Genomic DNA, 14,424 nt, shown 5'->3' with positions numbered 1-14,424 from the left:
ATAGTCTAACAATTTGCTATTAACTACTAGGAATAGCCTTATAATTCGTTTTCTCAGACTGTCAGTATCTGAAACTGGATTTTAAGAACTAAAAACAGTCCGGAAATCAAGACAAAGATTGTATTGTACATAAAACTCATTTTTTGCTATTAAAAATAATCTAAAAGTTGATTAAAAGGCTAGAACTGACTTGAACTAAAAAAAATCTATTTTCAGGACTTTAATTGGTGTACAACTCAATTTTCTGAAACAAGACTAGAAGTAAATTAAATTTTCGGACTATTTTATTTCTCAAGACTAATATCGTAGCATTTGGTACCAAAATTTTTTACTTTTACTACTGAAGAAACTTGACTTTTGGAAATAGTCTTAAACTCCATTTTTCAGTCTTAAAAAGCACTAAAAACAGTTTGAATTTCTTAGAGATACTACAATTTATTGCACCTATAAGTGTAGAAATTTAATAGTAAAGAAGCTAAGCTTGAAATGACATTTTCAAGACTATGGACAGTGTCCAAACTGGCTTTTAGGCCTGATAAGTCAAAAGATAGTATTGAAGCATCTTAAAGCACTAAAAACAGTCTAGATTTTTAAGAAATACTTGAATTTTTAGCACTGAGGTGTCTAGAAGTCGATTTAATAGTAAAAAAGCTTAGAATGATATTTTAAGTCTATGGAGAATGTAAAAATTGTTTTTTTAAGTTTGCTATGTCAATAACTTCGATTTTCCAAGCTGAAAGCAGTTTTGAAGCACTAAAAATAGTCCAGAATTCTAAGAAAATGAAAAGCAACGAAAAGTTAGTTTTCAAGACAATTTTTATGAATCTAATGTCAATGTCCTGTATCTAAGACTATTTTCAAGACTAAAATATTGAAATTTTTTTTTTCAGTTATGAAAACTTACTTCAAATGCAAATTTTACGTTTCTGATGTCACTTTTTGGTGTTCAAGTCAATTTTTAAGGTTTAAATGTATGAATTAGTAATAAAAAATTCTAGAAAAAGTGGTTTTTTATGTAAACAAGTCAATTTTGAATTTTAAAGTCTCTGGATGTGTATGAAAACTGGTTAGAAACACAATTTTAAATCTTCTGAAATCAATTTTTATCTTTTCTAAATCAATTTTCAAAACTAAAGTATTGCAGTTTATTTGGAAACTATGAAAACTGGCTATAATAAAATTTTTTAAGCTTCTTAAGTCAATTTTTCGTTTCCAAGACAATTTTTAAGTTGGTTTGGGTTAGTTTTGGGTCTTTGAACGTAATAACTGAATTATCTCGTAAACGAAGTTTCAAATTAGAATTGTATAAGAGATAATTAATTTTTCATCGTGAACAATAAAATTAAAAGAAACTGTAATTTTTGAAAAATATCCAAAGACGTAGAAAATAAGGCAAAACATGAAAACCATCTTCCTGTATCTACGCTTCTGGAGAATTTTGGCAAACGTCATTCATAATTAGTATTAATTTCTAGAGTGCTTGTTCCAAATTTGATTCAACGGTCTGATAGTTATGACAAAAAAAAACGTTTTTTTAAAGTGAAATTTGAAGAACTGTATTTTCCTTAGAAAGCCTTTTTCAGAAATATGACATAATGTATGTTAACTTATTTTTTGATGGGCTGCTTTTGAATGCTGTCTACTACAAAATACAAACAATTTTGATTAAACAAAGTCTTAATCTAAACCGATAATTCTTCTAAGCTTTGAAAAGCAATTTTCCGGAATTAGTCGGCAAGTTCGTAGCTGAATTCAAGAGTGTATAAAGCAACTTGGAAGAGGGAAACCAATAAACTTCGAAACTACCTGGCGCGTGTCTCTGACAGTCGTATCATTCCGACTAAATGCCTAATATTGTTGAACGTTTTAACTTTATTAATGCGCTATGTCAATCCGTCCCTGTCATTTTCGAGTGAGGGCGAAAGTTGACAATCATTTCGGCGATTTTTGTGCAGGCCCAATCTTGGATAGCTTTGCGGATCGAGGGCTTTTATCCTCGGCTCCTGGCCGTATCCACCAGGAAATTCGGTTTTAGATAACGTTTAAAGTGCAGGACTCGGTGCACCACTTCCGGCTATGCTATGTCAAGTGACTTTAAGGCTCGGATAACGGAGTTCTGATTTTTGAAAAAACTGTGTATCATATTTAGGAAGATTATGAATTTCAAACAGATTACATTATTTTAGTTTATGTTAAACAATTTCAAAAGTTAGTCATTTTGCATCACTATTTGAATGAACGGTTAAGAGTTTGAAGGCATTTAAATTAGCCAGTCAAATTAAATCAAACGTAGTAAAACAAAGCGAACGAAAAGTAATAAGCATGGCAACAAAATACAAAAGCTCATCCACTTCGAACTGGCATTTAATTAGAGTGAGCATCAAGTGAAAACAAGAGTCCTTCACTCTTTAAAATGAGAGCTTTTTTAAACGTGTAACGTGTATAATTAACTTTTTTCTTTGCCAAAGGTGAATTTGTAGAATTTCCAGTCGTCTCTCTAATCCAGTCAATTTATAATTAATTAGGGTTTGGGAAATTGCGGAAATAGAGCAAACGACTCTATTTCCGCTGATGTTTTATTGAAGAGAAAGGTTAATAAAACAGAGCCCTGTTGATGGCCCGCATTCGTTTTGGATCGCGTAATTACCTTTCCGATTTTCATGTTGGATTTTGCGTGTGCCTACATATCGCTCATGTTCCAGGAAATCCATTTCCCCTTCGATGATTTACCGACGCCTGTTTTTTTCTCTCGTATCAAGTGTCGGATCGGAGCCAATTTGGATCGCAGTCTTAAAGCGTTATTATTGTGTTTTCCGGAATTTTCCAGAAGGTTACGCCGAAACGTACGTAATAAAGAGACGGTTATTAATATTGCCAAGGGGCAAACAACCTATTTCAAGACTCGTTAAGCGCTGAATTAATTAGGAATGTCGGGATGGTAATGAGCTGTTTCAATCTTTATGCAAATATTAATTATTATTAGTTTCTGGGACGAACAGTAAAGTGTTCGATAATTTTATAGATAAGTTAGATTTTGATGGCTGTTTTTTGTTACAACTTGGTTATACAGACTTGGAAATGTTAGGCTAGTTTAAGTTTTGAATTTTTTTTTATTTTCAGTTTTTTTCATGAAATAATCAATTCGTACTGTTTAAAATTAAACTGTAGAGCGCAGAGAAATGTGTTTCACAAAAAAGTGTAAATTTTACAATATTTTAAGGAGTATTTTGATTTAACTTGTTTTTAACTGCGATACTACGTGTGAGACTAGATAATTTGTGTGTGTTTCGGTAGTCAGTTTTGAAAATGCCACCTTCTTAATACACTTTATAACTATCAAGGGGCCCAGTGAAACATTCTGAAGGAACTAGAGGTTGTGGAACAGAAAAGGATGCCTTTTCTAATAGAAAACACTGTCACAATGAAACAGCCCATATATTTACTTACTCCCAAGAAGAGTTTTTACAAGAACACTACAAAAACCAAGTTTATTCAAGCCAGTGGTTCTCGAAGAAGCATGGATATAGAGTAAAGGTGTATTTAGCAGAAACTGACAAGGTGATTTACTTAATACTATAAAAAGGACTCTGGTAGAGGTATTAATAAGCTGCTAATACTAAATAGCTTATGTTTCAGGTATTTTTATTTGCCTAATCTGGAGTTTGCTTATCATGCTTTGAAAGGGTCCAAATTTAAAAAGTCCCATTATCAATTGCTCTAAAAGACTCTAAAAAAAAGGTGTTTGAAGCTATGGTTATAATGGTGTTGTCAAAATCCATATGCAGAGTGTTGAAAAAACAAATTTCTAATAAGTTTCAGGTAATATTAGAAAGATACAAGTTACTTAAAACATAAATTTGATCAAATGCCATTATTTTGCAGAATTAGCCCTTATAAATTTTGCTGTATCTTCTCTGACTATAAGGCTAGAAACAGATGGTGCTACTGTTAAATACTTTTACATCAGATAGTAGGTTAAATTACTATTTTAATTGTATTATTTACACATTATGAAATATACAAATAAAATCTTTAAAAAGTACACTCAAGTTTCTTTTTTATCTAAGAAGTCTAGTTTTCTTCATAAACAATCATAAAATTAGATAATTTCTTTAACTGAGGTACCTACCTGCTCTTACAATAAATTGAACTAAAATTGAAAAAACATGTAAAATAAATCACACAACAAAACCAAATTGATATGTATTTAATGCTGCTGAGTAAATTTACAAAAGGAAATAAATAAGCAATTTAAATCACAAAACCAAGAAGCAATAAGTTCTTAAAACACCAACAATTCTGTTATAAGTTAAAACACTGCTTTAGGATTTAATAGTCCCCAGGATACACACATTGCCTTTCCTTTCTTGCAAATTTTATGGAATAATTCTTGAAACGTTGGTATTGGGCTGTTAATGACTCGTTTGAATGCACCTATCTGTGATGTTCTTTCCAGATAATTTAAATTGAATGTGGTTGTTGTTCCCAAGCCAAAGTTTGATTGGAACTTTCCGCCTTTGTTTACCACCAAATGTTGCAAGTTTTCCAGTTTGGTGAAGAAAAATCTTAAATTCTACGAAGGTCTCGCAATAACAACACTAATTAATAAACTTAAACAACCCTAAATTAAGTTTTTATTTCTTCTGTTTGTAGTTATTGGTGTTTTTCAACTTTTTAAAATTCCTAACCTCAAAATGTTTAGCCGACTGTCAGTTGGGACTATGCTCTATGTTGTCACATCTTCCACGAGCAGATGTGAACCTGGTGTATTGTTTGTTGCAGTAATAAACGGACCGATGAATTATACAGATTTCGAAAAAAAAATCATTTATTACATGCAAAACATGTGAGATTCTTAGAATGTTTTTTTTCAAAACAATATAGTTTTCTCATTTTCATTCATAATTGCTTAATGAAAGATACATATTGTGAGGTTTAAAGGAGGAATTTGTCAATACGGCAACGTCCAAACAGGTGATTGAAAAGATGGATAGCCTAGCTTGTAATAAACGACGTGCGTAAATTTCAATATGGCGGAGCACTTGATGACGTAACCGCCACGAGAAAAAAAATGAACCTTACCAATAACTGCCAATAACGTTTGTCAGTTTCAAAAACTTTTTAAAGACTTTGACGTGATATAACCAACTGGTACTTGTGAGGACATTTTGGCATGTTACATCATCTTAATTTTCTTTGAATTTTGATATAATAACGCCAACATAAACTAGACAAAGTTACGCTAACCTCCACTGGATCTTAAATACGTTCAGGTATATCCAAGGCGTTTCAAATTTCCCTAGTGAATAGTCCACTAACTAATTTTCCGCTTCGTTTAAAATTGAATTATTAACGAGTTTAATTGAGGATCATAAAGTGAATTTTCGCGTTTCTCCGCACGTCTTGGAACGGCTTATCTGGACACTAAGCTTCCGTGTATTTCAATTTGAAAGAGGCAGATTTTAATCACGCTCCAAAGATAAAAATGGGAAAAAAAAACGACCCTATCGATCGGTCCATTTATGTTTAGCGAGGATCATAAATAATTTCCGTTTCACGTAAAGAGTCCGCAGATTGTAAAAAAGGGACACCAGCCTATACCAGCGTTTCCATGTATGCTATAATGGCTGGTGAACTCGTGGAGAAATAATGACCCTGTTTACGCAATGACCTCAATTTGGTCGATTTTTGTTTAGCCGGCATTAATATGTTAAATTTTTCATCAAAACCAACTTGTTACAGCTTCCTGATTTGGACTATTAAGTGACAGCAATAAGTTGGCGACAACATGGCGGCAGTGTTGCCAAACGTATTTTCTTTTTCGGGGTAGATGTATTCAATACATTAGGGCATTTTGCGGGGTAGATTCAAAATTTGTTAGTACATGTAATTATTATTATTACCTCTATATGTATAGTTAATTATCATTTAGATTTTTTTATAAACAATGTCAATTAGGCTTCAGACCAGATCAGGATGAACTCCTTCCTACTCCTGCTGAGTTCACACCCATATTTGGCAATGTTGCCGAGTCAAAATATTTAATGACGGTAGAATAATCAGTCAAAAAACGGTAGATCAACACAAATTCATTCATTTTTCATTATTATACAGGGTGATTATTGATTGAAATAATATACAAACCGTACTTCAAAAATACAGATTTTTATTATTTTTTAATAATAATTGTTAGATCACGTGGTTTTAAAGGGTAATTTAGCTAAACAATCACGTGACCATTGTCAAATTCAAAAAACACTCTTTACATCGAATAGTAAAAGAAAACGTTTCTAAACCTTGATTTTTGCAACTTTAGATCATGGTTTGACAGTTTTGACGTTTGTGACAGTTGTCACGTGATTATAGAATTCAATTTAGCTAGACGGTGACGTGACAATCGTCAAAAGAACTGTCATAAATCTCGAAAATACGTTTTATTATCAAATATTGCAAGAAAACGTTCCTAAACCCTGATTTTTGCAACTATACAGCAGGGTTTGACAATTTCGACGTTAGTGACAGTTGTCACGTGATTGTATAACACTATTTAACTAGAAGATCACGTGACAATTGTCAAAATAACTGTTATAAATTTCAAATATACGTTTTATTATCAAATACTGCAAGAATACGTTCCTAAACCCAGATTTTTGCAACTTTAGAGCATAGTTTGGCAGTCTTGGCGTTGGTGAATTGTCACGTGATTGTAGAACACTATTTAGTTAGACGGTCAAGTGACAATTGCCAAAATAACTGTCATAAATCTCGATAATACGTTTTATTATCAGATACTGCAAGAAAACGTTTCTAAACCGTGATTTTTGCAAATTTAGAGCATAGTTTGACAGCTTTGATGTTAGTGACAGTCCTCACGTGATTATAGAACTCAATCTAGCTAGACGGTCACGTGACAATTGTCAAAATAACTGTCATAAATCTCGAAAATACGTTTTATTATCAAATACTGCAAGAAAACGTTGCTAAACCCTGATTTTTGCAACTTTACAGCATAGTTTGACACTTTTGATGTTAGTGGCAGTTGTCACGTGATTGTAGAACACTATTTAGTTAGACGGCCACGCGACAATTAGCAAAATAACCGTCATAAATCTCAGAAACACGTTTTATACCAAATACTGCAAAAAAACGTTCCTAAATCCTGATTTTTGCAACTTTAGAGAATTGTTTGACAGTTTTGACGTTAGTTACAGTTGTCACGTGATTGCAGAACACTATTTAGTTAGACGGGTTCGTGAAAATAACTGTCATAAATCTCAGAAACGCGTCTAATACCAAATACTGTAAGAAAACGTTTCTGAACCCTGATTTTTGCAACTTTAAAGCATAGTGTGACGTTAGTGACAGTTGTCACGTGGTTGTAGAACACTATTTAGCTAGACGGTCACGTGACAATTGTCAAAATAACTGTCATAAATCTCGAAAATACGTTGTATTATCAAATACTGCAAGAAAACGTTCCTAAACCCTGATTTTTGCAACTTTAGAGCATAGTTTGACAGTTTTGACGTTATTGACAGTTGATTTAGCTAGACTATGAATTTTTTTTGTTTCTTGATTGTTCCAATTAATAACGGGGTAGATTTTGATGGGAGAAGCGATCGGGGTGAAGTTATTGGAAATGAAGTAGATTTACCCCAATCGGGGTAGCTTTGGCAACGCTGCATGGCGGGTGGACGCAGCTATAAATGACCCAGATGACAATTGGGTATTTCGTTTTTGATTGGCCGAAATTTTAGCCGCCATGTTTAGGCTAAACTATTTGTTTACATTTTGTTTTTTAAGTTTAGTACACTTTGTTAATGTCAGGTATTGTTGCGAGAAGCGGTGCTGTCAGATGACAGTTTTTTTTTGTATTTTAACAATTGATAGCATGAGTGAAATTCTTTATTTTTTGGCTAGACAAATTTGAAACAAAATTTTAAATCTCGCTAAATTTCTAGTGGATTTCTAGTTTATTTTGTACAATTTTGCACATCAGCCTTTTTCAGTTAAATAAACATTATTTATCTTGGAATTTGAATACACTGCAACAACACTAAATCAAATATGTCTCGCCCTTTTTAAGACTGAAAAATTAGGAAAAGCGTGTTTATTTTTTAAAGAGTCTTTTTAAGCACACTGCAGATTTATGACTTTAATCAGTCTGTAGCTTAAAGCTAAAACTTAAATGTGAGTTTTACCGTACAAAATGACAGTTTTTAGAGCAATTTTCTACTATTTGCCAACTGACTTTTTCTAGCAATTTGAGACAAATTAAGAAGAATCGAAAAGTCCAGAACGACAATAAAATACTCTTTGGAAACATTCCCTGTTTTATAAGCTTCCTGGACCCCGATCGAATTTACTTAGATAAGACCAGTAAAAGAAGTTTGGCAAGTGGCCCAAGTGTTAAAGAATGGAATAGAAGGAGGGGACTGTGCAGTGGAAAGATAAGGACGCCATGATGTATTGTTTCTCTTTTGATGATAAGGCTGTCGTTTTTCTGCCAATTTCACTTAAATAATTTGGCCCCAGTTTGAGTTCAAACTTCAAACTTTGAAGGTTTTGTGTCCTGAACTGAGCTTAATAGGTTATAAGACAGTTGTAGTGGAATTCGTAAATTTCACGTAATTGGATAGAAAGACCCCAGCTGGACAATGTGTCCAAATATTACTTTTCTTTGTTACTTCAACAACTATAGGATAGAAAGTGTTTGTTTTCTCTTTATTGCCAGACTGCTGTTTTGAACACGCTAAAGAACATTTAAGACCCGTTCCAGACAAATCCTCACTACTTCTAAACATTTCGTTTTACAGTCCGTTTTCATGGAAGAACGAACTTTATCCGCGAAATGCTTACGATTGCTTTGATGTTGATTGCCCAAACCGGCTTATATGCTAAATATTAATAAGAAAGTCGTCTGACCTGTAACCTCCAGTTTCAAATAGGGGCAATTCATCAAGAATACAATGTTCGGAATTTTGGAAATGTAAAATATTAAAGTCACGTTCCAAGGGTGATGTGCGTAAAGCGAAAACCTTACTGTTTAGATTACGTTGTTTCGATCCGTGGAATTTTTGTTTTGAACGGAAATTGAAAATGTAAACGGCTGAAAGATGAGTTTGATGTTTTTCATCTTGGTAGAGTAGGCGTTTTGTTATTACTAAGCCAGCCGGGAATCATTTTTTTCAGGTAAAACCATATTTTAATCAAGAATTTGTTTGTGTTTTTTTATTTAACCAGAAAAAGTCTTACAATCTGTCAGCTGAAACAATAAACAATGTTTCTTGATATCCTTTTGGACCAAATAATATGCTTTTTGACTGTATATAACGTATAATACAGGTTTAGTATGCAAGAGCCTTAACTTGCTTTACACATCCCATTAACGTTGTTGTCACATAGACCGACTCGATGGCATATCGTAATATAAGAGGCATATAAATCTATTATCTGGCACATTAATAGAGACGCTATCTCGACATTATAAGTTTAGTGCATCCCTTAAGCGTCGTCTCTGATAATGGAGGGAGATTGAGCCCCAACCAAAATTTCATCACTTTTTTAAATCTGTAATATTGCTACTATAAAATGGCTTTATAATGGACAGCCATTAATGGTATGCAGTTACTTATTAGCAATTGAGGAACAATTAATATTCAAAATAAATGCTTTCCAAAAAAAGGCCAATATAAGCAAAAAAAAGTTCGCCTTGAACTGCTCTCTCGTGTTCAGTCACTGGATGAAGATTTTCAACATTTTTGGTCTTTTGCAATTCAAAATAACGGCTATTTCTCTTTTTCGTTAAAAACTAAATCTGGCAACATTGAAGGTGTTATTTTGTTTATTAGTTATCTTATCATATATGGTAAGTCAAAGTTTCCATAATTTCGCTTTTCTACAGATATCTCCGGAAATTCGCATAGTTTGTCAAACTTTAATGGGACGTTTTATTGAGCTCTAAATAGCGAAATTTTACCCTAATTTTTCTTTAGTTGTGACGTCTTTTTGAGTGATAACAGAGGATAATTTCAGATTAACTGTCCTAATAAATGTTTCAGATTTAGGTGTCACCGTATTTTTAGTTCTTTCTTTTTTCTTTTAAAATCACGTGACAACTGTCACTAACGTCAAAACTGTCAAACCATGCTCTAAAGTTGGAAAAATCAGGGTTTAGAAACGTTTTCTTGCATTATTTGATATAAAACGTTTTTCTGAGAATTATGACAGTTATTTTGACAATTATCACGTGACGTCTAGCTAAATACAGTTCTACAATCACGAAAAAATTGTCACTAACGTCAAAACTGTGAAACCATGCTCAAAAGTTGCAAAAATCAAGATTTAAAAACGTTTTCTTGTAGTATTTGGTATAAAACGTGTTTCCGAGAATTATGACAGTTATTTTGACATATATCACGTGATGTCTAGCTAAATAGTGTTCTACAATCACGTGACAACTGTCACTAACGTCAAAACTGTCAAACCATGCTTAAAAGTTGCAAAAATCAAGATTTAGAAACGTTTCCTTGCAGTATTTGATATAAAACGTGTTTCTGAGAATTATGACAGTTATTTTGAGAATTATCACGTGACGTCTAGCTAAATAGTGTTCTACAATCACGTGACAACTGTCACTACCGTCAAAACTGTCAAACCATGCTCTAAAGTTGCAAAAATCAGGGTTTAGAAACTTTTTGTTGAATTATTTGATATAAAACGTTTTTCTGAGAATTATGACAGTTATTTTGACAATTATCACGTGACGTCTAGCTAAATAGTGTTCTACAATCACGTGACAACTGTCACTAACGTCAAAACTGTCAAACCATGCTCAAAAGTTGCAAAAATCAGGATTTAGAAACGTTTTCTTGTAGTATTTGGTATAAACGTCTTTCTGAGAATTATGACAGTTATTTTGACAATTATCACGTGACAGACGGTCTACAGATCAGCTAAATATTGTTTTACAATCACGTGAAATCAGGGTGTAGAAACTTTTTTCTTGCAGTATTCGAACTGAAGAGCGTTTTTAAGATTTATGATTCTTGACAATGGTCACGTGACTGCCTAGCTCAATTATCCTTTAAAACCACGTGATATCTGTCACAAATGTCAAAAGCAATTATTAATGAAAAAATGAAAAAACTGTGTGATGAATACACCCTGTATAATAATGTAAAATTAATGAATTTGTTTTGATCTACCGTTTTTTGACTGATTATTCTACTGCCATTTTGACTTGGCAACACTGCCTAGACTTGGTGTAACCTGACCATTTTCAAAGCGTTTTTTTTACGATTCTTTTCCCAAAAAAGAGCTTCATCCACCCTTTTTTGGGTACAACTAAGTTAAATAAACAATCTGACTTAAATACAGTGAAACAAAAAAAAAACAAAATACGGTGGCACCTATTTGGATACCATACCCCAAATCTGGATGATCTTGTCCGACGTTAAAACTTAACAATAAACAATGGTTTTTGTTATTTTATTTTAGTGTCTTTATCAAATTTAGTGCTGTTTGTGCTTTAAAATTGTCGGTTTTTTAGTTTTAAATTTAAATTTAATTTTATTTTATAAATGCTTTTAGACAAGGAGGCTAAACTAATTAAAGGTGCCATAGGTGTAATGGTTGAAAATCAATCAGATTGAAAAAGAAAAAATTTAAAAACTTGGAAGAAGCTCTGAAGAGGCTGAAAACGTGTTCGACTGGTGGTGTCTGTCTCCAAGTTTGTACTACCCCAAGTGATTCAGACATTTGGACCGAAACCTTTAAAGAGGCTGGAAGGACGTTGTTTGGTTAGCAGATTTTTGGAAACAGCTTACGTTTCAGCTATTTCCCAAAAAGAAGAAGTTCGGGGAGTTTGTCCTGATCAGGCAACTGATTGGAGCGATTTTCATTGATGTTTGGGCACTGAAAAGAAAAGATCTACTAGAGATGATCGGAATTGTAGATTGTGAGTACCCATAGAGACTTTCAAGTTTCGCTTCTGGCAAGTAGAATATTAGTAGTTTTTAGTTTTGTAAATAAGTTAGGGTAGAAGATTGTCTAGTCTATTTTATTTTGAAAATTTCTTGGCATCCCTTATTAAAACATGTCAAACGAACATTTCTGATTTGATTACTTTTGAAAATTTATCTGATGATCTAGGGGCAACCTTAGGGACCTCACAAGATAACAGAATTCACGATAAAAATAAATGCTTCTGTAGTGTTTCCTCGCTTATCCTAATTGAAGAAAAAAATAGAACCAGAAATTCCTAATGATGTCACAAACTCGCAAGCTCCAAAAACGTTCCTACTTTCTAAATGGCATGTCGTATCTACGAGTGTTTTATTGATTACTACTGTTGGTAAAGGGCTTGTTCAAAGGCTTACTTTTAAAACGACCCTAAAAACACATACCTAATGGTAAATTACAGCAGGGTAATAAATTCCTTCGTGTTTTCTGGAATGATGATCCTTTAGACTAACGATGCTATTAGTTAATACTGACGTATGAAAAGATTCGAAAATTGCACGAGGTTTGAAACGATTTTTCAGTCTAACGTCATTAACAACTCTGTCTTACCACATTGGGGCATCGATTGAAATCTATAACAGACAAAATGCCATGGTTGCGGTTCGATAACGAGCACAAATGGCACTGACACTTGAAGATAAATTTTAGGGAAAGTTGTAAGGGACAACAACTTTCTTGGTGTTGACACCAATTCCCCAGAAATGTCACGTCAAATCCCTTAACTTTGAATCGGCCCTAGATTGTGACTTTGGTTTTTCTTTTTATCGAGCCCGACTGGCTGGCTCGCCATCCCGCGTGTTCAGGATTTAGAGTAATCCGATAAAACCAATAGTCACGTGTTTATTGGCACAAAACGTGACTCTATCGAATTTAATTACAAAACTGGATTAGATAAGTGTCTGGATGTGTTACAACTGAAAATCTGGTGTGTTTTGCTTGGAAAACGATAAGGATTTTATCAAAAGATATCTTCACAAACCGAAAAAATTTCTTTCAGACTATAATTACATTTTGCTGTTGCTTATGATGTGCATTTATTAGTTTAATTCTCCTGAAATTGATTAATACAAAATTTTCTTTAAAAATATATTCGAAAAAGTTATGTTGCATCACTGTTCATCAGTTTTAGCAGCTTCTTAAGGATTTAATAAGGAGAAATCGACTTACATTGGTGGAACTAGAAAGATTTTCTCATCAGACTTTCCGTCTGATAACTGTGTTTCTTCAACCAACGACAACTCGAAATGCAATCAATAATCTAAGAATAAACGAGACGCTTTGCTTTAGGAAACTGCTTCCATTAGTGGCGGTTTTCCAGATTTCCTTTGAAGTCGTAATAGGTTCCAGACTATGTAGGTATACAAAAGTCGCCTTGAAATATGAGGAAACCAACTTATTGAACCGTTCACATTGAATTGACGTAAAAACATACTAAATTGGCCCTCCCGCTGATAAATAGCGTCAAATTAGGGGTCAAAAACCAATTAGAATGACTGATATCCTCCAGAGTTTTACGTCCTATTAAGCTATAATCTTAAATTACTTTTTGAATTAATTATCGAGTGTTGAGTGACTATCTTGTTATTTAGACCCATTCGTGTTTTTGATTAATTTATTCAAAGAAAACTGGAAAGTTTTCTTCAATTCGGAGCGTGTTTTCTCGAAATCAAAGGTTTGGCGAAACTTTTGTAACAAGAAAATTCATTTCTACAGCGTTTGAGAAGGCGTGGGAACAATATTTACATCTGCCGTTTCACTGAGAGATGGATTAACAGAAAACTTGAAAATGCTGTATTATTTAAGTTTTACCAGGCATAACAGGTAAAACTAGAAAACGATGATGATGTGAGTCTTGTCACATAATTATCTAGCCTATAAATTTAGATCAAAAGTAAAATATTTGTATGAATTACCTTAATAAAGCATTTCTTCATTTTGACATATCAGCTGCGCATTTCTTAATTAGGTTAGTTTATTAAAACTTTGTTTACCTTTATTTAAGTCGTTTTAAAAGCTTATTTATCTGTTTTTTATATTTGTCGAGTAACTCCATTCGCAGGAGTGCGACCTAACTTAAGCACAGCAAAATATCTGAACTTTTTTGAATTTTGTTTACATTTCCATTATATTGAATGTGTGTGATTGATTTGAACATGTATGCAATGAAAAATAAGGAGTAAGTTAGGAATTATGGATAAACAACGACTTTATTCTGCATCCTGAAAGGTGGAAAACAATTCAAATCCACATGGAAAAGCTAGATTTTTACTTAATGTTGCCCAAAAACCATTATTTCTTACTTTGCTTTATAATTTAGTCTAGAAGTGATTTTACGACCTCAATAATAATGATAATAAAATTTCACTTTTTTGCAATGCTACAAGTTCAGAGAACAGAGTA

General features: G+C 33.0%; 1 protein-coding gene and 1 long non-coding RNA gene across 3 annotated transcripts in view; one reads left to right on the top strand and one right to left on the bottom strand.

Annotated features, from left to right (window-relative positions):
• Nucleotides 1–14,424, bottom strand: part of LOC145737765 (uncharacterized) — a 50,888-nt gene that overhangs the window by 13,778 nt on the left and 22,686 nt on the right. The window lies entirely within an intron of this gene.
• LOC145726152 (uncharacterized) lies at nt 1,931–4,042 on the top strand. The gene is made up of 2 exons (XR_014177508.1): nt 1,931–3,819; nt 3,883–4,042. It is a non-coding gene; the product is annotated as an uncharacterized LOC145726152 (long non-coding RNA).

The sequence above is a fragment of the Ips typographus genome, linkage group LG1 (assembly GCF_016097725.1).
Source record: "Ips typographus isolate SLU linkage group LG1, UJ_Ityp_2.0, whole genome shotgun sequence".
Lineage (NCBI taxonomy): Eukaryota > Metazoa > Arthropoda > Insecta > Coleoptera > Curculionidae > Ips > Ips typographus.
The sequence above is the reverse complement of the archived record's forward strand: the minus strand, read 5'-3'. Positions and strand labels throughout refer to the sequence as shown.